Genomic DNA, 19,592 nt, shown 5'->3' with positions numbered 1-19,592 from the left:
TCAGTACGTTATAACCTAGAATTTTGTTTTTATTTAGTGTGTAACTGTTTTAAACTAAATAGGATGCAGAAATATACAGTAATTATATTGGTACATGCTTATATAATACCATACCGCCTATTGCGAACGATTCATTTAGAAATTACCTCTACCACCGCAGTACGAATATACCAGCATAGGTATTTCTTTAATTAAGCAATGTATAGAATGGATTTCATCCAAAATTTTGCGGTACAATGGCTGTAGAAAATCGATACTGAACCCTTTTATTTCGACACAGATTGTCATAATATCTAAAATATAAATATAATAAAAACATGCATAATGAAATTGTCATATTGAATCATCTTTCTTTAACTGAAATATTTAAAATTGGAATAACAACAAACAACATAAAGTAATTACCTGCAACCTTGATAAATAAAAATATATCTTATTTAATTGTGCGTTGAATAAATAAAAAACTTCAAAATATTTGTCTAATAATACATAGCTGAAACTATTGCAAACCTTAATCGATAAGAAATTGTTTCATATACTCTACTAATTTGTATATAATTTCTCAAATTTTAACTAAGAATAGTATTTTACACTACAAGGGAAGAAAGTTTGAGATTCCTGCCCTGGCAGGGCCTGGCAGGGCTCTCAAACTTTCTTCCCGTGTAGTGTACACTATTTTTCTTACTATCTCGGCTACGCTTCGGGCAATATGGCGCGCAGGGCAGGAATCTCAAACTTTTTTTCTCGTGTAGTGTATACTATTTTTCTTACTACCTCGGTCGAAAGTACGTATTTTGCTCCCCGGTTCCACGACAGAAAAATAAAAAGAAAAAAAGTATTTTTCTGGTAAAATAAAAAGAAAAAAAGTATTTTTCTGTCGTGGAACCGGGGAGCAAAATACATTCTTTCGACCGAGGTAGTAAGAAAATGCATTTATTATATCATCCTTGAAAAGTATTTGATTTTTTTTGTAAATGTAAAATGTAAAATGTAAAATGTAAAATGTAAAATGTAAAATGTAAAATGTAAAATGTAAAATGTAAAATGTAAAATGTAAAATGTAAAATGTAAAATGTAAAATGTAAAATGTAAAATGTAAAATGTAAAATGTAAAATGTAAAATGTAAAATGTAAAATGTAAAATGTAAAATGTAAAATGTAAAATGTAAAATGTAAAATGTAAAATGTAAAATGTAAAATGTAAAATGTAAAATGTAAAATGTAAAATGTAAAATGTAAAATGTAAAATGTAAAATGTAAAATGTAAAATGTAAAATGTAAAATGTAAAATGTAAAATGTAAAATGTAAAATGTAAAATGTAAAATGTAAAATGTAAAATGTAAAATGTAAAATGTAAAATGTAAAATGTAAAATGTAAAATGTAAAATGTAAAATGTAAAATGTAAAATGTAAAATGTAAAATGTAAAATGTAAAATGTAAAATGTAAAATGTAAAATGTAAAATGTAAAATGTAAAATGTAAAATGTAAAATGTAAAATGTAAAATGTAAAATGTAAAATGTAAAATGTAAAATGTAAAATGTAAAATGTAAAATGTAAAATGTAAAATGTAAAATGTAAAATGTAAAATGTAAAATGTAAAATGTAAAATGTAAAATGTAAAATGTAAAATGTAAAATGTAAAATGTAAAATGTAAAATGTAAAATGTAAAATGTAAAATGTAAAATGTAAAATGTAAAATGTAAAATGTAAAATGTAAAATGTAAAATGTAAAATGTAAAATGTAAAATGTAAAATGTAAAATGTAAAATGTAAAATGTAAAATGTAAAATGTAAAATGTAAAATGTAAAATGTAAAATGTAAAATGTAAAATGTAAAATGTAAAATGTAAAATGTAAAATGTAAAATGTAAAATGTAAAATGTAAAATGTAAAATGTAAAATGTAAAATGTAAAATGTAAAATGTAAAATGTAAAATGTAAAATGTAAAATGTAAAATGTAAAATGTAAAATGTAAAATGTAAAATGTAAAATGTAAAATGTAAAATGTAAAATGTAAAATGTAAAATGTAAAATGTAAAATGTAAAATGTAAAATGTAAAATGTAAAATGTAAAATGTAAAATGTAAAATGTAAAATGTAAAATGTAAAATGTAAAATGTAAAATGTAAAATGTAAAATGTAAAATGTAAAATGTAAAATGTAAAATGTAAAATGTAAAATGTAAAATGTAAAATGTAAAATGTAAAATGTAAAATGTAAAATGTAAAATGTAAAATGTAAAATGTAAAATGTAAAATGTAAAATGTAAAATGTAAAATGTAAAATGTAAAATGTAAAATGTAAAATGTAAAATGTAAAATGTAAAATGTAAAATGTAAAATGTAAAATGTAAAATGTAAAATGTAAAATGTAAAATGTAAAATGTAAAATGTAAAATGTAAAATGTAAAATGTAAAATGTAAAATGTAAAATGTAAAATGTAAAATGTAAAATGTAAAATGTAAAATGTAAAATGTAAAATGTAAAATGTAAAATGTAAAATGTAAAATGTAAAATGTAAAATGTAAAATGTAAAATGTAAAATGTAAAATGTAAAATGTAAAATGTAAAATGTAAAATGTAAAATGTAAAATGTAAAATGTAAAATGTAAAATGTAAAATGTAAAATGTAAAATGTAAAATGTAAAATGTAAAATGTAAAATGTAAAATGTAAAATGTAAAATGTAAAATGTAAAATGTAAAATGTAAAATGTAAAATGTAAAATGTAAAATGTAAAATGTAAAATGTAAAATGTAAAATGTAAAATGTAAAATGTAAAATGTAAAATGTAAAATGTAAAATGTAAAATGTAAAATGTAAAATGTAAAATGTAAAATGTAAAATGTAAAATGTAAAATGTAAAATGTAAAATGTAAAATGTAAAATGTAAAATGTAAAATGTAAAATGTAAAATGTAAAATGTAAAATGTAAAATGTAAAATGTAAAATGTAAAATGTAAAATGTAAAATGTAAAATGTAAAATGTAAAATGTAAAATGTAAAATGTAAAATGTAAAATGTAAAATGTAAAATGTAAAATGTAAAATGTAAAATGTAAAATGTAAAATGTAAAATGTAAAATGTAAAATGTAAAATGTAAAATGTAAAATGTAAAATGTAAAATGTAAAATGTAAAATGTAAAATGTAAAATGTAAAATGTAAAATGTAAAATGTAAAATGTAAAATGTAAAATGTAAAATGTAAAATGTAAAATGTAAAATGTAAAATGTAAAATGTAAAATGTAAAATGTAAAATGTAAAATGTAAAATGTAAAATGTAAAATGTAAAATGTAAAATGTAAAATGTAAAATGTAAAATGTAAAATGTAAAATGTAAAATGTAAAATGTAAAATGTAAAATGTAAAATGTAAAATGTAAAATGTAAAATGTAAAATGTAAAATGTAAAATGTAAAATGTAAAATGTAAAATGTAAAATGTAAAATGTAAAATGTAAAATGTAAAATGTAAAATGTAAAATGTAAAATGTAAAATGTAAAATGTAAAATGTAAAATGTAAAATGTAAAATGTAAAATGTAAAATGTAAAATGTAAAATGTAAAATGTAAAATGTAAAATGTAAAATGTAAAATGTAAAATGTAAAATGTAAAATGTAAAATGTAAAATGTAAAATGTAAAATGTAAAATGTAAAATGTAAAATGTAAAATGTAAAATGTAAAATGTAAAATGTAAAATGTAAAATGTAAAATGTAAAATGTAAAATGTAAAATGTAAAATGTAAAATGTAAAATGTAAAATGTAAAATGTAAAATGTAAAATGTAAAATGTAAAATGTAAAATGTAAAATGTAAAATGTAAAATGTAAAATGCAAAATGTAAAATGTAAAATGTAAAATGTAAAATGTAAAATGTAAAATGTAAAATGTAAAATGTAAAATGTAAAATGTAAAATGTAAAATGTAAAATGTAAAATGTAAAATGTAAAATGTAAAATGTAAAATGTAAAATGTATATAGACCAAGAATGTCGGGAATTTCTATTGCATGTCAACGCGTCGGCTTACAAATCTAGAATAGTGAAGAAGAAGTTTATGCCCAAAAACGGCCTTTTTGTTTTACAACATCCGCCATATCCACCAGCAGACTTCCGGCTACAGAAGAGATTCAAATTACGGTGAAGGAGTGCACTTCGAATACTATTAATTAAAAATTACGATTTGTTTACCCGTTTCCCGTATCTGACATCCTAAATCCTAATTTCCTATCTAAATGAACTAAAAGTAACCATTTTACTGACCTTTGGTTTCACTTCTTTCATATCAGATTTTCTTTGATCATTCATATGTCATGAGAAAACTGAAACATTCTGGGAACCTCATTTATTCCATCGTCCATGAATAAAATTAAAAATAAGGTTAATATTAAAGACCAAATAAGATTCAAGGTATTTAATTATCATTTTAAATTCTTTAAATAGTTAAAAATGTTTATAATAAAATAAATTATAAAGTAAAACATTTATTTACTAAAAATAAAGAAAAATGTTTTATATGTTGCCAATATTTTCAAAAAGTTATTGGAGATAATTTATCAAAGGTTGTTCAAAACATTAGTGAATGAGTTAATTAATTTGAAACAACCTATAAACATTGAGCAAAAGATACTGCTTGTAAAATATTGTTTTTCAACTATTCTTCTAAAAGTAATTAGTATTAAAATATATGTAAGATTTCGATCTTAATTAAATTGTTTCCAGTAATTTATATCGGTGGTATCGTTTTATGGTATTTACATATATGTAATTATCTAATTTTTAGTCACAAAATTATTTACTTTCAACTAATCTTTGAAACTTTTGTAGGTTTTTTATCAACTTTAAAATATTTTAGACCATACCAATTAAACTTAAAGCGATTTAAGTTTTATGGTCCAATTGATTTCCGACCGCATACATTCCAATTTGACTATTTTGATTCATTCCCCATAGCGAAAACAAAATACAAATAATGCTCAAAAACTTGTATAACATTCGAAATCTACATAAATGGAAAATTAAATGAATTTGCAGCAGATCTTTATTAATATTATTTTTATGATATCTTTGATTAATAAAATATTTCTTATAATTCATTTCTGAAATTACCATAATGTAATTAAAATCTATGTTTCACATTATTAGAATTAATAAATATTGATCAAATTAGTTAACGCTTAATTTTAAAGAGAAATCCAATAAATTGAATGTTTACACAAACTTAATGCATTGAGAACCTCATTTCAATTATCATTTTTTGCATTATTAAAATATTACAGCAAGAACTGGTTCTAGGACTAGAAACATTAGTAATTTTATGTAAAATGAATTTTAACTGAACTAATTTTAAATCTATACATTCCTGTCCAGGTCCTTTCGAAGTAAAAAAGTAATTACACATACTGATACGCCATAATTAGTTAAATATTTATTATTTTCAGTAATATTATGTCATACTATTAAAAACTGTTTTTAAAATAACAATTAAATTTCTTCATATATATTAAAATATATTGGTTTATTTGAAAATAAAATTAAGGTTTGTATAGATTGAACATTCATCGATGGACTAGATGTAATTAATTCCAGCTTACCAGACTTAAAATGAGATAAAGAAACTAGTATAATTTAATTCCTATATATAAGCACGTTAACATAGGGTTAAATATATTCAATTATTTTTTAATTTTGTCTTTGTTTAAAATGAAATGTATAGTAAAGAAGGATCAAATATGATGTATTTTCTTATCATAATCAAATAAAAATATGGGCACTAACCTTCAATAATTCACCAAAACAACATTGCTTCTAGAATTTCTTTTTAAAAATCTCCAGTTTAACAGATATATCTTTGCCATCGTCACCTAAAATTAATACTAACTTTACTTTATATATTCAAATTGATAAAATGATATGAACTTAAACAATTTATATTACGTTGAATCTCTCCGTGTTCTTAATTTGGGGCACCTGAAAATTTTCAGGTGGTGTGGGTTCGAGGAAATCAGAATTCTTAATCACTAAAGTTTTATGCACCGACACGTGGTCCTTGGTTTTCCTCAGTTTAAATTAAAAAGTAAACAAAAAATACACACACCATCTCCAGGACAATCAGTATCCCAGGAAATGACGAAGAAATACCTAGAAAAGTTCCCCGACTATCCTCATGATTGTTCCGATAGCAATTGACATAAGGTATGTATACTGTCCGGTATACATTGTAATATACAGGAAGGAACATACGACAAATAAATCTCGTTTCATTACATTTGCCTCCTTCTCCCTAGCTAGTTAAACAGAAGCTGGGATCTTTCGCATTTGTTGACTTGACAAGTATCGCTAATATTTATGGGAATTAGGAATAAGGGATAATAGAGTAAAGTTCATTCGGAAGAGGTAGACACAGGGTTAAGTACAGACAAAATAGTAGCGAGTTGACCCGCTATAATTTGTATATGCTCAAGAATAGTTACTAGCTTGTCTGAAGGAGAGGATGCTGGATCTAACGGAGTGAGATTTGTTGACGAAAGATTTAACAGGGTAGAAACAGGAGGAATTCGAGTTTTTGCTGAAACAGCAGTCCCAAACGTTATACATGGAATGGTTGTTCTAGATTTGAGACCCACAACTATTTTGATGTCAAATATAGTTTTACCTGAACGGCAACAAGCGGCCAGATTTTATCACCGTTATGCACTCGATAAACACTAATTATCGGGAGACCTTTGTTAGTAAGTTCCGAGAACTTGTGTTATATAGTGTACCCTTACTATCAAAGATCTCAATGATTCTAGAGTAGTCCTGGACACATGCCGGGACGTCTCTAACGCCACTGGAGGTGTTGGTGGCACGTTTCAGCTGGATATCTTCAGCGGCAACTTTGTGCTGAAGGGATGGTCATGTGCGGTTATCCCTAATGTGTATAGGGGCAGTTTTTTCATAAAAACACTCTTCGGTCACTTTCATTGTCACTACTGTCAATTTTTTACGGTGACGGGGGAGGAAGAAAATCATTTGAAGTTATAATCTCCATCTCCATTGGGGAGCACATAGTTTTTTGTCTCTTCAAAGGCGGTAGGATAGGATTAGGGTTGTCACTTACCGGACGGAGATAACCTTGTTCACTTTAATCATGGCGTTTTGTTTCTCTATAGTTTCCATTAGAGAAATTATTTTACATTTCAGTCAACCCATTTTTATGTTAGCCTTGGGAGGTGAGTTAGTCACAGCCTGCAGGGAGATCTGGGGGACTTCGCCACTCTTCTTGATAGTATTTTCATTGTTATCCATAGATGGCAAGTTTGGTAACTAGGGTTGCCAATCAAGTCATACCGGTATGAGAAATAGTCTTAAAATGCTTAATCGATATAGGATCTACTAAATCTTTTTCAACCCTGAGACTGCAAAAAGAGTTACTTTTCCAAATACATAAAAAACGATCTTTACCCAATCTCAACGGCACATGATACCAGTCATAAACACTTTAGTATAACCACAGAACACCCAATCTCTTACTAAAAATGAGAAACAACACTGGACGATAAATTGATTTGTAGTGTTTAAATTATTATATAGATGTCGCCTTTGTAGTTTTCTGTATTTGACATTTGACAAAATTGGCGGGGAATAGTTTCAAATTCAAATTAATAGGTATATTATTGGGTGAATTGTGAGAAATACAAGTTATGGAATTAAAACATTTTTATTACGAATTATTTATTGTACATTATAAAAAATACATCAGTCTTCTGTATACTATATATTATTTATAACAAAAATAAATAAATAAATACAAATACAACACAATAAATTTCTTCAACAACAATAACAAACAACATAAAAATAAATAATTCGAATTAGAATTCAAATTAGAAAATAAACTTTCAAAAATATTAAAATTAAGATCTCTGGAAGTAGAAGGAATAGATTGACTAGAATTCAAATTAGAAAATGAATTTTCAAAAACATTAAAATTAAGATCCCTGGAAGTGGAAGGAGTATGAGAATGAAAAAGTAATGGTGGCAAAGGAACTGTTTTAGGTTTAAGGCGACGAATTTTTCTTGTTATGGTGAAATCTGATGGAGAGAAATGGTCTTCAGAGACATGACATGTTTTGATAGAAGAATTATTATTACAAAATGACAAATTGAACGCCGTATTAAATTTAATTTTGAATCGGAAGGTGGCTTAAAAAACGATTTATTTTTAAAATTAGGATTATCACTATAATATGTATTGAAACATAATATAACATATATTGAAACACACTTTGACACAGAAACCAGACAGAGATTGAGGCTGAGAACTCATGGCTGAATTTTATAAAATTATAAAATAAAATCACAGAAAAAAATTCTATATTTTAATAAAACTACCTAATTCCCATTGATCGAACATTCCCAATCTTGTTGGAACCCAGAATACCCACTTTTAATAATATATATAATAAGATTAACATACCTAAAAAGTGCCGAGTCTATTCTAGTTAAATCAATGGTCCGGCAGACTATTTAACCTACAAAATAACATTAATTTATTCAACAGATAAGAAAAAGTATATTAATATAGAAAGCATCTTATTCAAATTTGAGGATATTTTATTTCTAATATGATTGTAAAGTAAACATCTTAAGTACTAAATTATTGAATTACAAAGCATAGTATCCAAGTATGATTTTATTTATTAAAAAATTTAAGAAATAACTTACCTTAAAAAAAATTTTAAACCATTTTATTCAATAGCTTCATTCCATCCTCTCGGCACCTTCGGATAGAAGCCCACGCCATATTTAAATACTGCGTTGCTATTGGTCAAAAAATTAACGAACAAATCTAGTTAAATAGCCATTGCCAATTGTTATACCAACATTGTAAACAATATATCAATTTTAGAAAACGAGTGTAACTTCGGGTACATTCGGCTGTTTCCATTCGTTCCTATTCACTATTCAGCATGTTACGTAGTTCAGCGTTAATCATTCATTATCGATAGGTCTCCACATTACCTCCATCTTTTTCAGCTTCAGAGGAGTAACCTTTGGAGCTTCTTCTTTGGGAGTCCTGATTTCTTCTCCGGGATCCTGCTTTCTTCTGGGTGACTGGTGAATATCTCAAATGTTCCGTTGGTCGATGTTTGATTGGGTCTAACTTCAGAATTAGTTGGGACATGGGTCACATGTCGTCTATAGTCCTTTCCCCCCTTTGATAACGTTAACTCATATCTTTTTCTTTTGGTAACTTCGTATTACTCCTTTCCAAATTTGCTTATCAATTTATTTGGTATAATTAAATTCTGTAGTAGTATCTTGTCACCTACTTTGATTTCGCTTTCCTTTGCTTTCCTTGCTTGATCTTCTCTTTTTTTCCTTTATGATTATTAATATCATTGTGTTTAGCTTCTTCATTATTATCTTCACTAATCAAATCAAGTATTGACGATATATTATCTCGAATAGTTCTTCCAAACATTAGTTAGGATGGTGTTTCCTCGTTGTACTACGTGATGTTACATTGTACATGAGTACAATTTTTTCTAATTCCTTCTTATGGTCTTTCTTTAGTATATGAAATCTGATGTCTTATTAAAATGGACCTGTTCATCCTTTCTACCTCTCCGTTTGCTTGAGGCCAATACGGTGTGGTTTGTATTAGCCTAATTTTATTGTTTTCAAAAAATTCCCTAAATTCTTTACTTGAGAACTGTTTTCCATTATCCCTTCGTACACTCTTTGGGAAGCCAAGTTGAGAAAATAATTCTGTTAGTGCCTATATAATGTCTGTCGATGCTGTAGATTAATAGACAGGTATTATGTTAATATACAAGGAAAAAAGGTAACTGGAGAAAATAGGATTATATATTGCGGATAATCATTTAGAACGTGTGGAGAACTACCCAATGTTCGAGATATATTTTATATGAAATATTAGATAATGTTTTCAATTTATGTGCAAACAAAGAAGTTCTTAGTGTAACAACTATGCAAAAGTGAAAGAAGATAGTTTTTAGAAATTAATGTAGAATATGAACGGTACGTTTTTATTCAAATTGACAAATGCATCTTTACTGCCATTACTAGATGACATTTTTCAATCGCCACCTAAGGCAAAGCCATCTGAAACAAAATTGCCCACTGAGGTGCTTAATTTCCTCGATGAAGCACGGAAAACTTTAGAAATGCCCCTAATAGATAAATTACCAATTACGCCGAAGAAACCATCCTCTAATTTAAGAGTTAGCAATGAGAAGTTGAAAGATAATTTTTAAACATACAAGGGACCGGAATGCTTTAAACGGAAGATAAAGAGTTTGAAGTTGATGTCATTGCTAGATGATGATAAACCATCAGACAATTTAGGAGATAGTAAAGAGAAATTGAAGATGAACTGTTCAGCAATTAAAACAAAAAAGAATTAGTTGAAAAGAAAATTGACCTTCTCAATGATGTCAAATTCCTCCATGAGGCGCGATCGTTTTTAGCCATGCCCGTATTAGAAAAACTACTAGAAATAAGGTATAGTAAGATATATTCAGTGACGAAGGTAGATATATCATACCTTCCAGTCAGAAGGACATATAGAAGGTTCTTTCCAGCTACAAGGGGATATATAAGATCATCTCCAGTGAGAAAGGATCGCGGGAGATATTCTCCTGCTAAAAGATATCATCCAAAGATGTATATAAATATATATTATATGGAAACAATGGTCAACAAAATTGAATGAAATTAAACGCCACGTCATTAGCACTCCTAAAGAACCGATGACAAGAAAAGAACAGATTATAATAACCCGTCTTAGAGTCGGTGATACAAAACACATACCCTCTAAGCGTCAAAGAACCACTATTTTGCGACATCTGCCATTGACAACTAACTGTAAGACATATACTGACCGAATATGAACAATTCCGAGAAGATAGAATAGAAAACAACACACCCAACACTATGCAGGAAAACAAATTATCAATTACTAACATAATAGAATACCTATATATTCAAATGTATAAATCACGAAAGCCTTAACCTTTATATTAAATATTGATATTTTTAAAATTTTGTTAATAAGCAAAATTTCAGTATTCTTTTAAATCATTCACATTGAAAATCTATATCAATCTGAATTTTATTTTGATCTAAATCTGGTTACAATGTTATTTGCAAACTCATTGTTCTTTACATTTGACTCATCTCCATCAAAACTGAATTTGCATTTGGTATTAATAAATTATATTTTAGACACTCGACATCTGTTTCTAGTGAACTAAATGATAAAAGTTGTTTATTATTTGAAGAAATATTTGTATGTTCTGGATTAAATTTCACAAAAAAAAGAAATTTGTGGTTAGAAATTTAAACTTAATTATTATGAATATATATATAAGCTTAAAAGTAAGAGATACCGTTTGCGACCAAGGTAATATAAATAAATCTGCTTTAATAATATAATTCTTTATATTATCAAAGTTCCCCTTCTGTAACATATTTTCTAATTAATAATTGCCGCATTTATATAATTTTCGATGTTTCGCACATTAGACCGAAAGCAAGAACGCTAACAAAGAAGGGGAAAAAGGAAATAAAGAAAAAACTGCAACCTGATCCTTAACAATTCTTTGTATTTCGATAATCTGTATTAACTTTGTTCTGGCATTTCTGCACTTGCTGACTTTGTCCCTCCTGTCTGTGAAAATTGTTGCGCTGCTGCCTCTATCTGCCATTATGTCTTTTATTTCTTCCGCAGCTACTAGTACTGCTGCGGTTTCCCTCTCGCTTTCTTCAACGTTCCCCCTATAACTTCTCTTTATCTCGACATCCCGATATATATACTTCTAGTTGCTCGTCCCACCATTCTTGTCGTATTCTATTGGCCTTCTTTAGCTTTAAGGTTTCAAAACCTAGGTATTTACAATTTGTGCAACACTTCCCTTTCTTCGTGCAGTGTCTACCCTCGTGCTCTCCAGAGCAGTTGTAACACACCACATTCCACTCTTCTTTGCAGTATTTTGCCACACGGCCGAACCTACAACACTTGTAACAAATCGTAGCATTGTGGTTCTCCCTTACATATCAAGTTTCGCCATTAATTATATCCTGCCCTTTTCTATTATTTTCCCAAAAATTCCCCCTTCCACCTTTAATATGATATTCTCTCTCATAAGGTATCTGCACTTGTATCTCTTAATTATTCTGATTTCTTCCGCTTTGTCTCTTCTTTTAATTGTTTCTTCTAATTCCTCTATGATTACCTCGTCTTTTACTCCTTTTCTCACGCCTTGTATTTCTAATTTAGGTCTGATTAGTTTCTCTTCCTCCATCTCAATATCTTCCCTGTTATCTTTTTCCAGTTTCCTTTTAATTTTTTCATTCTCCTCTGCCGTGTTATTTTTTATCAGTATTCCGTTACCTTTAATAACTTTCACTTTCCGATCCGTCGTGGTGAACGGACGTGTTTTTCTGCGCGCTGCCATAGTGATATTGCGAAAAACAAGTGTGATAAACAAGTGAGTGTGACGCTTATTCCAGCCAGTCTCGCGTGAGCCGTCGTGCTGGACGGTCGTGTTTTTGTGCGCTGCCATAGAGTCACTCGGAAACAAGCGAGAGTGTCGCTGTTTCCTTTTTGTGTTTGGGGGGCAACCTGTGGGTTGCGTAGTTTCGCCGATAGTAACCAGTGAAAAAACTTGTTTAGTTAGGCGGTAACCTGAGTTACCTCCTAATTTAAATAAGTTCTACAAACTTATCCAAGTTGTAGAATCTGTGTATTAGTGTAGTGCTATGAAAACTAGAGCTAATAAACGTTCACGCAATGTGGGAGGGAGTTCGCCAGCCAAGGACTCCAATACGCGTGGCTCCTCGCCGGAACTGCCTACCCGGCCCACTAAAAAGTCCCAACTCAAGGGCCGCATCCGTGAGTTGGAGGATGCGCTGAGAGTACAGGCGGCGTTCATCGAAAGTCTTCAGCGTCGTACAGTGGTTCCCCCGGTGGTGCCCGCTGTTAAGCGTAAGGCGCGCTGCCTGTCATCCTCCGGCAGCGAGGGTGGGTCGCCAGGCTCTGTCCAGTCCCGATCTCCTTCCACCGCCGAGCCTGCGGAACAAAATACAAAAGCAGTTCCGATCCACATCCGGGACAACTCGGTGTGGCCGGAACTGCGAAACAAATTCAAGGCCGAGGGCGTGAGGCTGAGAACTGCAAATAATACGTCGTCGGGGTCCGCGTGTACCCCGAAGGGGTCATGGACCATCGCAGGGCCACCCGAATACTCGAGAAGAGTAGTATCACCTACCACACCCATCAGCTGCCTGTGGACAGGCAGCTGGTGGTAATCATCCGTGGAGTGAACCAGGCGGTCACTGAGCCAATGGTGTTCACGGTGCTGGTGGAGCTGGGATTCCCGGTTACTGCCGTGTACCGGATGAGAAAGGGGGAAAACCTCTGGCCGCTGGTGACCGTCCACCTCAGCAGAGTTGGCACATTCAACGAAATATTCAAGATCAGCTCACTCGCAGGCTTGCGGGTCTCTGTAGAGCCGAAAAGAAAGGCAAGTGCTACACCCAATGTGGACGATGTCTAAAATATGGCCACACGTCTAACTATTGCAACGCCAAGTGGGCATGCTCTTTTTGTGCGGGACCCCACCCATCAGCCGAATGTAAAAGGAAAAGCAACGGGAATGCAAAGCCCAGATGTGCTAACTGTGGTGGCGATCACAGCGGCAAATACAGGGGCTGCCCTAAGGCCCCAAGGCCTAAACCTATGACAGAGGGTCCATCCCCTCCTAGACCATCATATCCCCCCTCTAAAGCTGTGAAGCCATGCTCCGTTGAACCTGGAAAATCGTTCGCGGCTGTGGCCGCCAATGTTGCAAGGTCCTCCCCCTCGGCCGCCCCCATTGTAAGCCAGCCCCTGATCCAGGCGCAACCCCAATCAACATCTCCCATGGATCAGGTGTTGGCCATCCTTGCTAGCATGCAGGAGCAATTTTCTAGCAATATCTCCCAGCTAGCAAGGGTACTTCCCCTGCTGGCCGCTTCTGCTGTGTCCCAATAAAGTGATGACTTGTAAGGTCGTCAGCTGGAATGCTAGGGGAGTGAGACATCACTCCCTGGAGATCACTGAGTTTTTGAGAGACTCTGAAGCCGATGTCGTTTGGTCTGCGGGAGACATTCCTAAAACCGGACATGGGATTCTTTATCCCAGGATACTCTATCCTCCGGGCTGATCGTTTTCCTGGAGCAGGTGGAGAGGTTAGCATTATGATCCGGAATTCCATCAGGCACCAGAGGATCGATACGTCCATCTTTCTGGGCGAGTCGATTGGTGTCGAACTCGCGCTAGAAAGTGGTCCGCTTGGGATTGTCTCGGCTTATGTTCGACCGACTGAGAGAGTTTCCCGACTCAATCTCCCGTCTATCCTGCATTCCAACTGTCGTACAGTCATTGCTGGGGACTTCAACAGTAAGCACACAGCGTGGGGCTGTGTAAAATCTAACATCAACGGCGGTTTCCTGCTGCGGGCGTCACTGGACTACCGGTTCTCGGTGGAAACCACTGAGACGCCAAACCACTTCCCTGATAGTCCCTCATGCCGACCTGATATCCTTTCCATTTTCCTCTGCAAAAACATCGCAGAGGTGCCGGAGGTCATTAACCACCGGGTGTTGTCTTCGGACCACAACCCGATCGCCCTGGCCCTTAACGAGAATTGTTGCCAGTTGGAGCCTCGTAAGAGGAAAACCAACTGGTTGCAATTCCGTTATTTAATGGAAACCACCGATTTGCGGTGCAGGATTTTGAACTCTGAAAGGGATATAGACGGTGAAGTGGATAGGCTGTTAAATGACATCCTGACAGCCTTAGAACGGTCGACGCATGCTTGCCCTAACATCTGCAAGCAGCATAGTCTTCCTGGCGAGGTTGTCACCCTCATCAAGAAGAAAAACCGTAGCAGGAAACTTTGGCAGCGTACTCGGGACCCCTTCATCAAGGCCCGGTACAACGCCCTGAGCCGTGAGGTCCGGGCCTGACTGCTTGAACTCCGGAGCTTCTCGTTCCAGGAGTTCATAGCAGAGGCCGAACTCCATTCTCGTCGGACCTGGAAAGTCATAAGGTCTATCCGAGGGAGGCGTACGCGCTATCCGCACCTTGTTCATGATGGCATCAAAGTCGTCCTGGACAAGGATAAAGCGGAGGTGTTTGCGGACTCCCTTGAGCGGCAAGTCTCCAAACGCCAGTCTTCCTGGGTTTGTTGTAGAGCACAACTCCATTAGTCGTCAGGTGGACCCTATGACTTTCCCAAAACCTGATAGTGACATTCTTCCTACTTCTCCCAGCGAAGTCAGTGGTATCCTTAAAGCCCTCAGTAACCGGAAAAGTCCCGGCCCAGACACCATCCCCAACGTGGCCCTTAGGAAGCTTGCTACCATTCAGGTGGTAATGCTTACTAACATTATAAATGCGATGCTCCGTCTCCACTACTTCCCGTCGGCATGGAAGGTGGCGACGGTAGTGTCCATTGGATTTCGTCGAGGCCATGGTACCGGTCATCAGCTTTTGCGAGTGACCGAGGACATGGCTGGAAGGCGTAACAAGGGGCAGCATGGTACCATGTTGCTCCTTGATGTCAAGCAAGCGTTTGACAGGGGCTGGCACGCTGGTCTAATACACAAAATGGCTTCGTTAAACTTTCCTTCTTATCTGATCGGCACTATCCGCTCTTTCCTTTCCAACCGCTCCTTTCGTTCCAGGGTTGGAAGCGAGTTTTCTTCTTTGAGAACTATTACCGCTGGTGTCCCGCAAGGCTCCAAACTATCTCCTACTCTCTTCAATCTCTATTGTAGCGACATACCATCTTGTCCTAGAGTTACTATGGCAATGTATGCCGATGACGTTGCCATAATTAGCTCCCACAGATGTATAGTTTATGCGGGGATCCATATTAGGAACTTCCTGCCTAAACTGCTCTGTTGGTACTCTCGATGGAGATTGGAGATCAATCCTTCTAAATCCGAAGCTATCTTCTTCTCAAATCGACGAAGGTTGCCACCTAAATCCCATATTAATGATCACCAAGTTGAGTGGAGTCCCAGCGCCAAGTACCTGGGTGTCATACTTGACAAGAAACTCAGTTTCTCTCGCCAGGTCGCTTTGGTAAAGGGGAAAGCTCTAGCAGCCTTTGTTGCTTTGAAATCTTTCTTCCTTTCTAAACGTCTTTCCTCTTCAGTTAAGCTGCGTGTTTTTAACGCGACAGTCCACTCTCTCTTCACCTATGCTCTTCCTATATGGGGCACCGCGGCCCCTTGGCTCATTAGGTCCCTGCAAGGGACCTACATGAGGTTAGTGAGGTCGGCCCTTGGTGTCCCATACTATATTCGTAACAGACAAGTCTGTTTCGAATACATTTCCTCTCTTTTGGTGCTGCGGCGCAAACATGCCCTCAATCTCCGGAGATCTATCTTTCAACACTCTAATCCGGAGATTGCATGCTTGCATGACATCCAACCCTGTGAATCTGACAGATGCAAGAGACCTTGTCTCTTGGCTGTCTAGACCTCTGCGTCTCTTTGGGGCATCTTTTCTTTAGTATGTGGCGGTTAGCTCTTTAATTTTTTCCTTCTCCCTATTTTCCTAAACCTATATGGTTATACTCTCAGGCCATGATTTTCGGATCAGTGCCCGGAGAGGGGTTTTTAGTCGGTTAGTCCGACACTGCCTTTGACTTTTCCCCTCTTTGACCCAATAATAATAAAAAAAAACTATGCAATCCAAGGTCCTCTTTCTTTTCAACATCCTTTTTGTTCCCGGCGTCCTTTACCTTTATGACTAGCTCCTTCTTTTTTTCCTTCTTTGTTCTTGTAATTTACCATTCCGTTGTTTTCTCTAGATTAGCGACTGTTAATCTGTCTTTTTAGTTTGATTAAAACACTAAATTCACAATAATACGCTTTATTACAACAAACGTAGTTTAACCCTCAACATCTAAAGCTTGACTGCCTGGTTCTTTCTTAAGAACTGCCCCGAATATTAAATGTAAACAAATACTTCAGATTTGCTTATAAAACAAAACTAGTCTAAATAGATGTGAGCACGACGCATCGGTCCATCGGTGAAGGTGATGACGTAAGCTAACATATATATAATGTTGGGGTGTTCATGTGAAACGCAAGTAGTACTATGGGTTGCATATAGTACTTGGGTGGAATCAGCGGAAGTGCTAAGCAGGGGATGGTACTCGAACCGACGGTGACGGTAGAGAAGACCTGCGAGGGCGGATAGTTATGTTTCGTCAGGAAAGCTAAGTAGAAGTCTTGGCTCGGCATAACCGTCGGGATCACCGCGTTTCATACGACTCCTAATTGGTTGACTATTACTTATAATCCTGTACCTGTTGGTTCAATTACATTGCAAAGACTATTTGCGTATTAATTAATATTCGAAATGGCCTATAATCCTGACTGCGCTACGGCATATATATAATATGGAAACAATAGTCAACAAAATTGAATGAAATTAAATGCCACGTCCTTAGCACTCCTAAAGAACCGATGAAAAGAAAATAACAAATCATAATAGAGTCGGTGATACAAAACACACACCCTCTAAGCGCCGAAGAAACACTATTTTGCGAGATCTACCATAGTCAACTAACTGTAAAACATATGCGAATAATTTCGAGAAGAAAGATTAGAAAACAACACACCCAACACTATCCAGGAAATCTTAGAAAACAAATTATCAGTTACTAACATAATACAATGTATTCAAATGTATACTAAGATATGTAAATCATGAGCGCCCTAACCTTTACATTAAATATTGAAATTTTTAAAAATTTTGTTTTGAACAAAATTTCAGTATTCATTTAGATCATTCACATTGAAAATCCCTATCTATCTGAATTTTGTTTTGATCTAAATCTGGTTACAAGGTTATTTGCAAACTCATATCACTCTGAAAAGTCATCTTCAACAAAACTGAATTTTCGTATTAATAAATTATATTTTGGACCCTCGACTTCTGTTTCTCGTGAATTAAATGATAAAAGTAGTTGTCTATTATAATATAATTCTTTATATTATCAAAGTTACCCTTCTGAAACCTATTTTCCAATTAACAATCGTCGCATTCATATAATTTTCGATGTTTCGCACATTAGACCGATAGCAAGAACAGTAACAAGGAAGGGGAAAAAGGAAATAAAGAAAAAACTGCAACCTATGCCGAAAAAACCGAAACAACCGAAAAGAAATTAGAAAAAGCAGGGAAAGCAACGGAATCGCAAATTACAAGCACAAAGGAGGAATGGAAAAAGGAGCTAGTCATAATGGTAAAGGACGCCGGGAACAAAAAGGATGTTGAAAAGGAAGTCGAGGACTTTGGATTGCATAGACTGAACATAAAGTCAGTGAAAGTTATGAAAGGTAACCCAATAGTGACAAAAAAACAACACGGCAGAGGTGAATGAAAAATTTAAAAGGAAACTGGAAAAAGATAACGGGGAAGATATTGAGATGGAGAAGGAGAAACCAATCAGACCTAAACTAGAAATACAAGGTGTGAGAAAAGGAGTAAAAGACGAGGTAATCATCGAGGAATTAGAAGAAACAATTAAAAGAACAGTTAAAGCGGAAGAAATTAGAACAATTAAGAGATACAAGTGCAGAAACCTTATGAGAGAGAATATCATATTAAAGGTGGAAGGGGGAATTTTTGGGAAAATAATAGAAAAGGGGAGGATAATAATTAATGGCGAAACTTGATATGTGAGGGAGAATCACAGTGCTGTAGGTTCGGTCATGTAACAAAATACTACAAAGAAGATTGGAATGTGGTGTGTTACAACTGCTCGGGAGAGCACGAGGGTAGACACTGCACGAAGAAAGGGAAGTGTTGCACAAATTGTAAATACCTAGGTTTTGAAACTTTAAAGCTAAAGAAGGCCAATAGAATACGACAAGAATGGTGGGACGAGCAGCTAGAATTTATATATCAGGATATCGAGATAAAGAGAAGTTATAGGGGGAACGTTGAAGTAAGCGAGAGAGAAACCGCAGCAGTACTAGTAGCAGCGGAAGAAATAAGGAATATAATGGCAGATATAGGCTGCAATGCAACAATTTTCACAGACAGGAGGGACATGGTCAGCAAGTGCAGAAACTCCAGAACAAAATTAATACAAATTATCGAAATACAAAGAACTGTTAAGGATCAGAAGGGAAACGGGAGGAGTTTGAAAATATAATGTAACAAAAGAAACAGCAACGAAAACACGAAGAGAGCGGACGAATTAGGAAGACAGGACAGGGAAAGTCAAAAAGAGGCGGAAACAATAAGGCAGAAAAACAGAACAGCTAGCTTCGACTTAATCTATCCAAACAAATCCTTTCATTAAAGGGACGGCAGAACTTTTGCCAGAAACTGTAAGTGTTAACATAGCACCCAAGTTCAAATTCTGCCCAGTTATCTCAGTGGATGTGGAGTGAACCTTTTCTATTTACTTCCAGAAAGATATGGAACGATCTGCCAATAATCGGTGTGTACGACAAGAATGGTGGGACGAGCATCTAAAAGTATATATATCGGGATATCGAGATA

The 19,592-nt window shown here is 33.9% G+C and overlaps 1 long non-coding RNA gene across 1 annotated transcript; it reads right to left on the bottom strand.

Annotated features, from left to right (window-relative positions):
* Positions 1-239: 239 nt before the first annotated feature.
* Positions 240-6,478, bottom strand: LOC126266367 (uncharacterized). The gene is made up of 3 exons (XR_007548772.1): positions 5,930-6,478; positions 5,783-5,868; positions 240-293 (listed from the first exon to the last, which is right to left on the bottom strand). It is a non-coding gene; the product is annotated as an uncharacterized LOC126266367 (long non-coding RNA).
* Positions 6,479-19,592: the final 13,114 nt, after the last annotated feature.

This window comes from Aethina tumida, chromosome 8, assembly GCF_024364675.1.
Source record: "Aethina tumida isolate Nest 87 chromosome 8, icAetTumi1.1, whole genome shotgun sequence".
NCBI lineage: Eukaryota > Metazoa > Arthropoda > Insecta > Coleoptera > Nitidulidae > Aethina > Aethina tumida.
The sequence above is the reverse complement of the archived record's forward strand: the minus strand, read 5'-3'. Positions and strand labels throughout refer to the sequence as shown.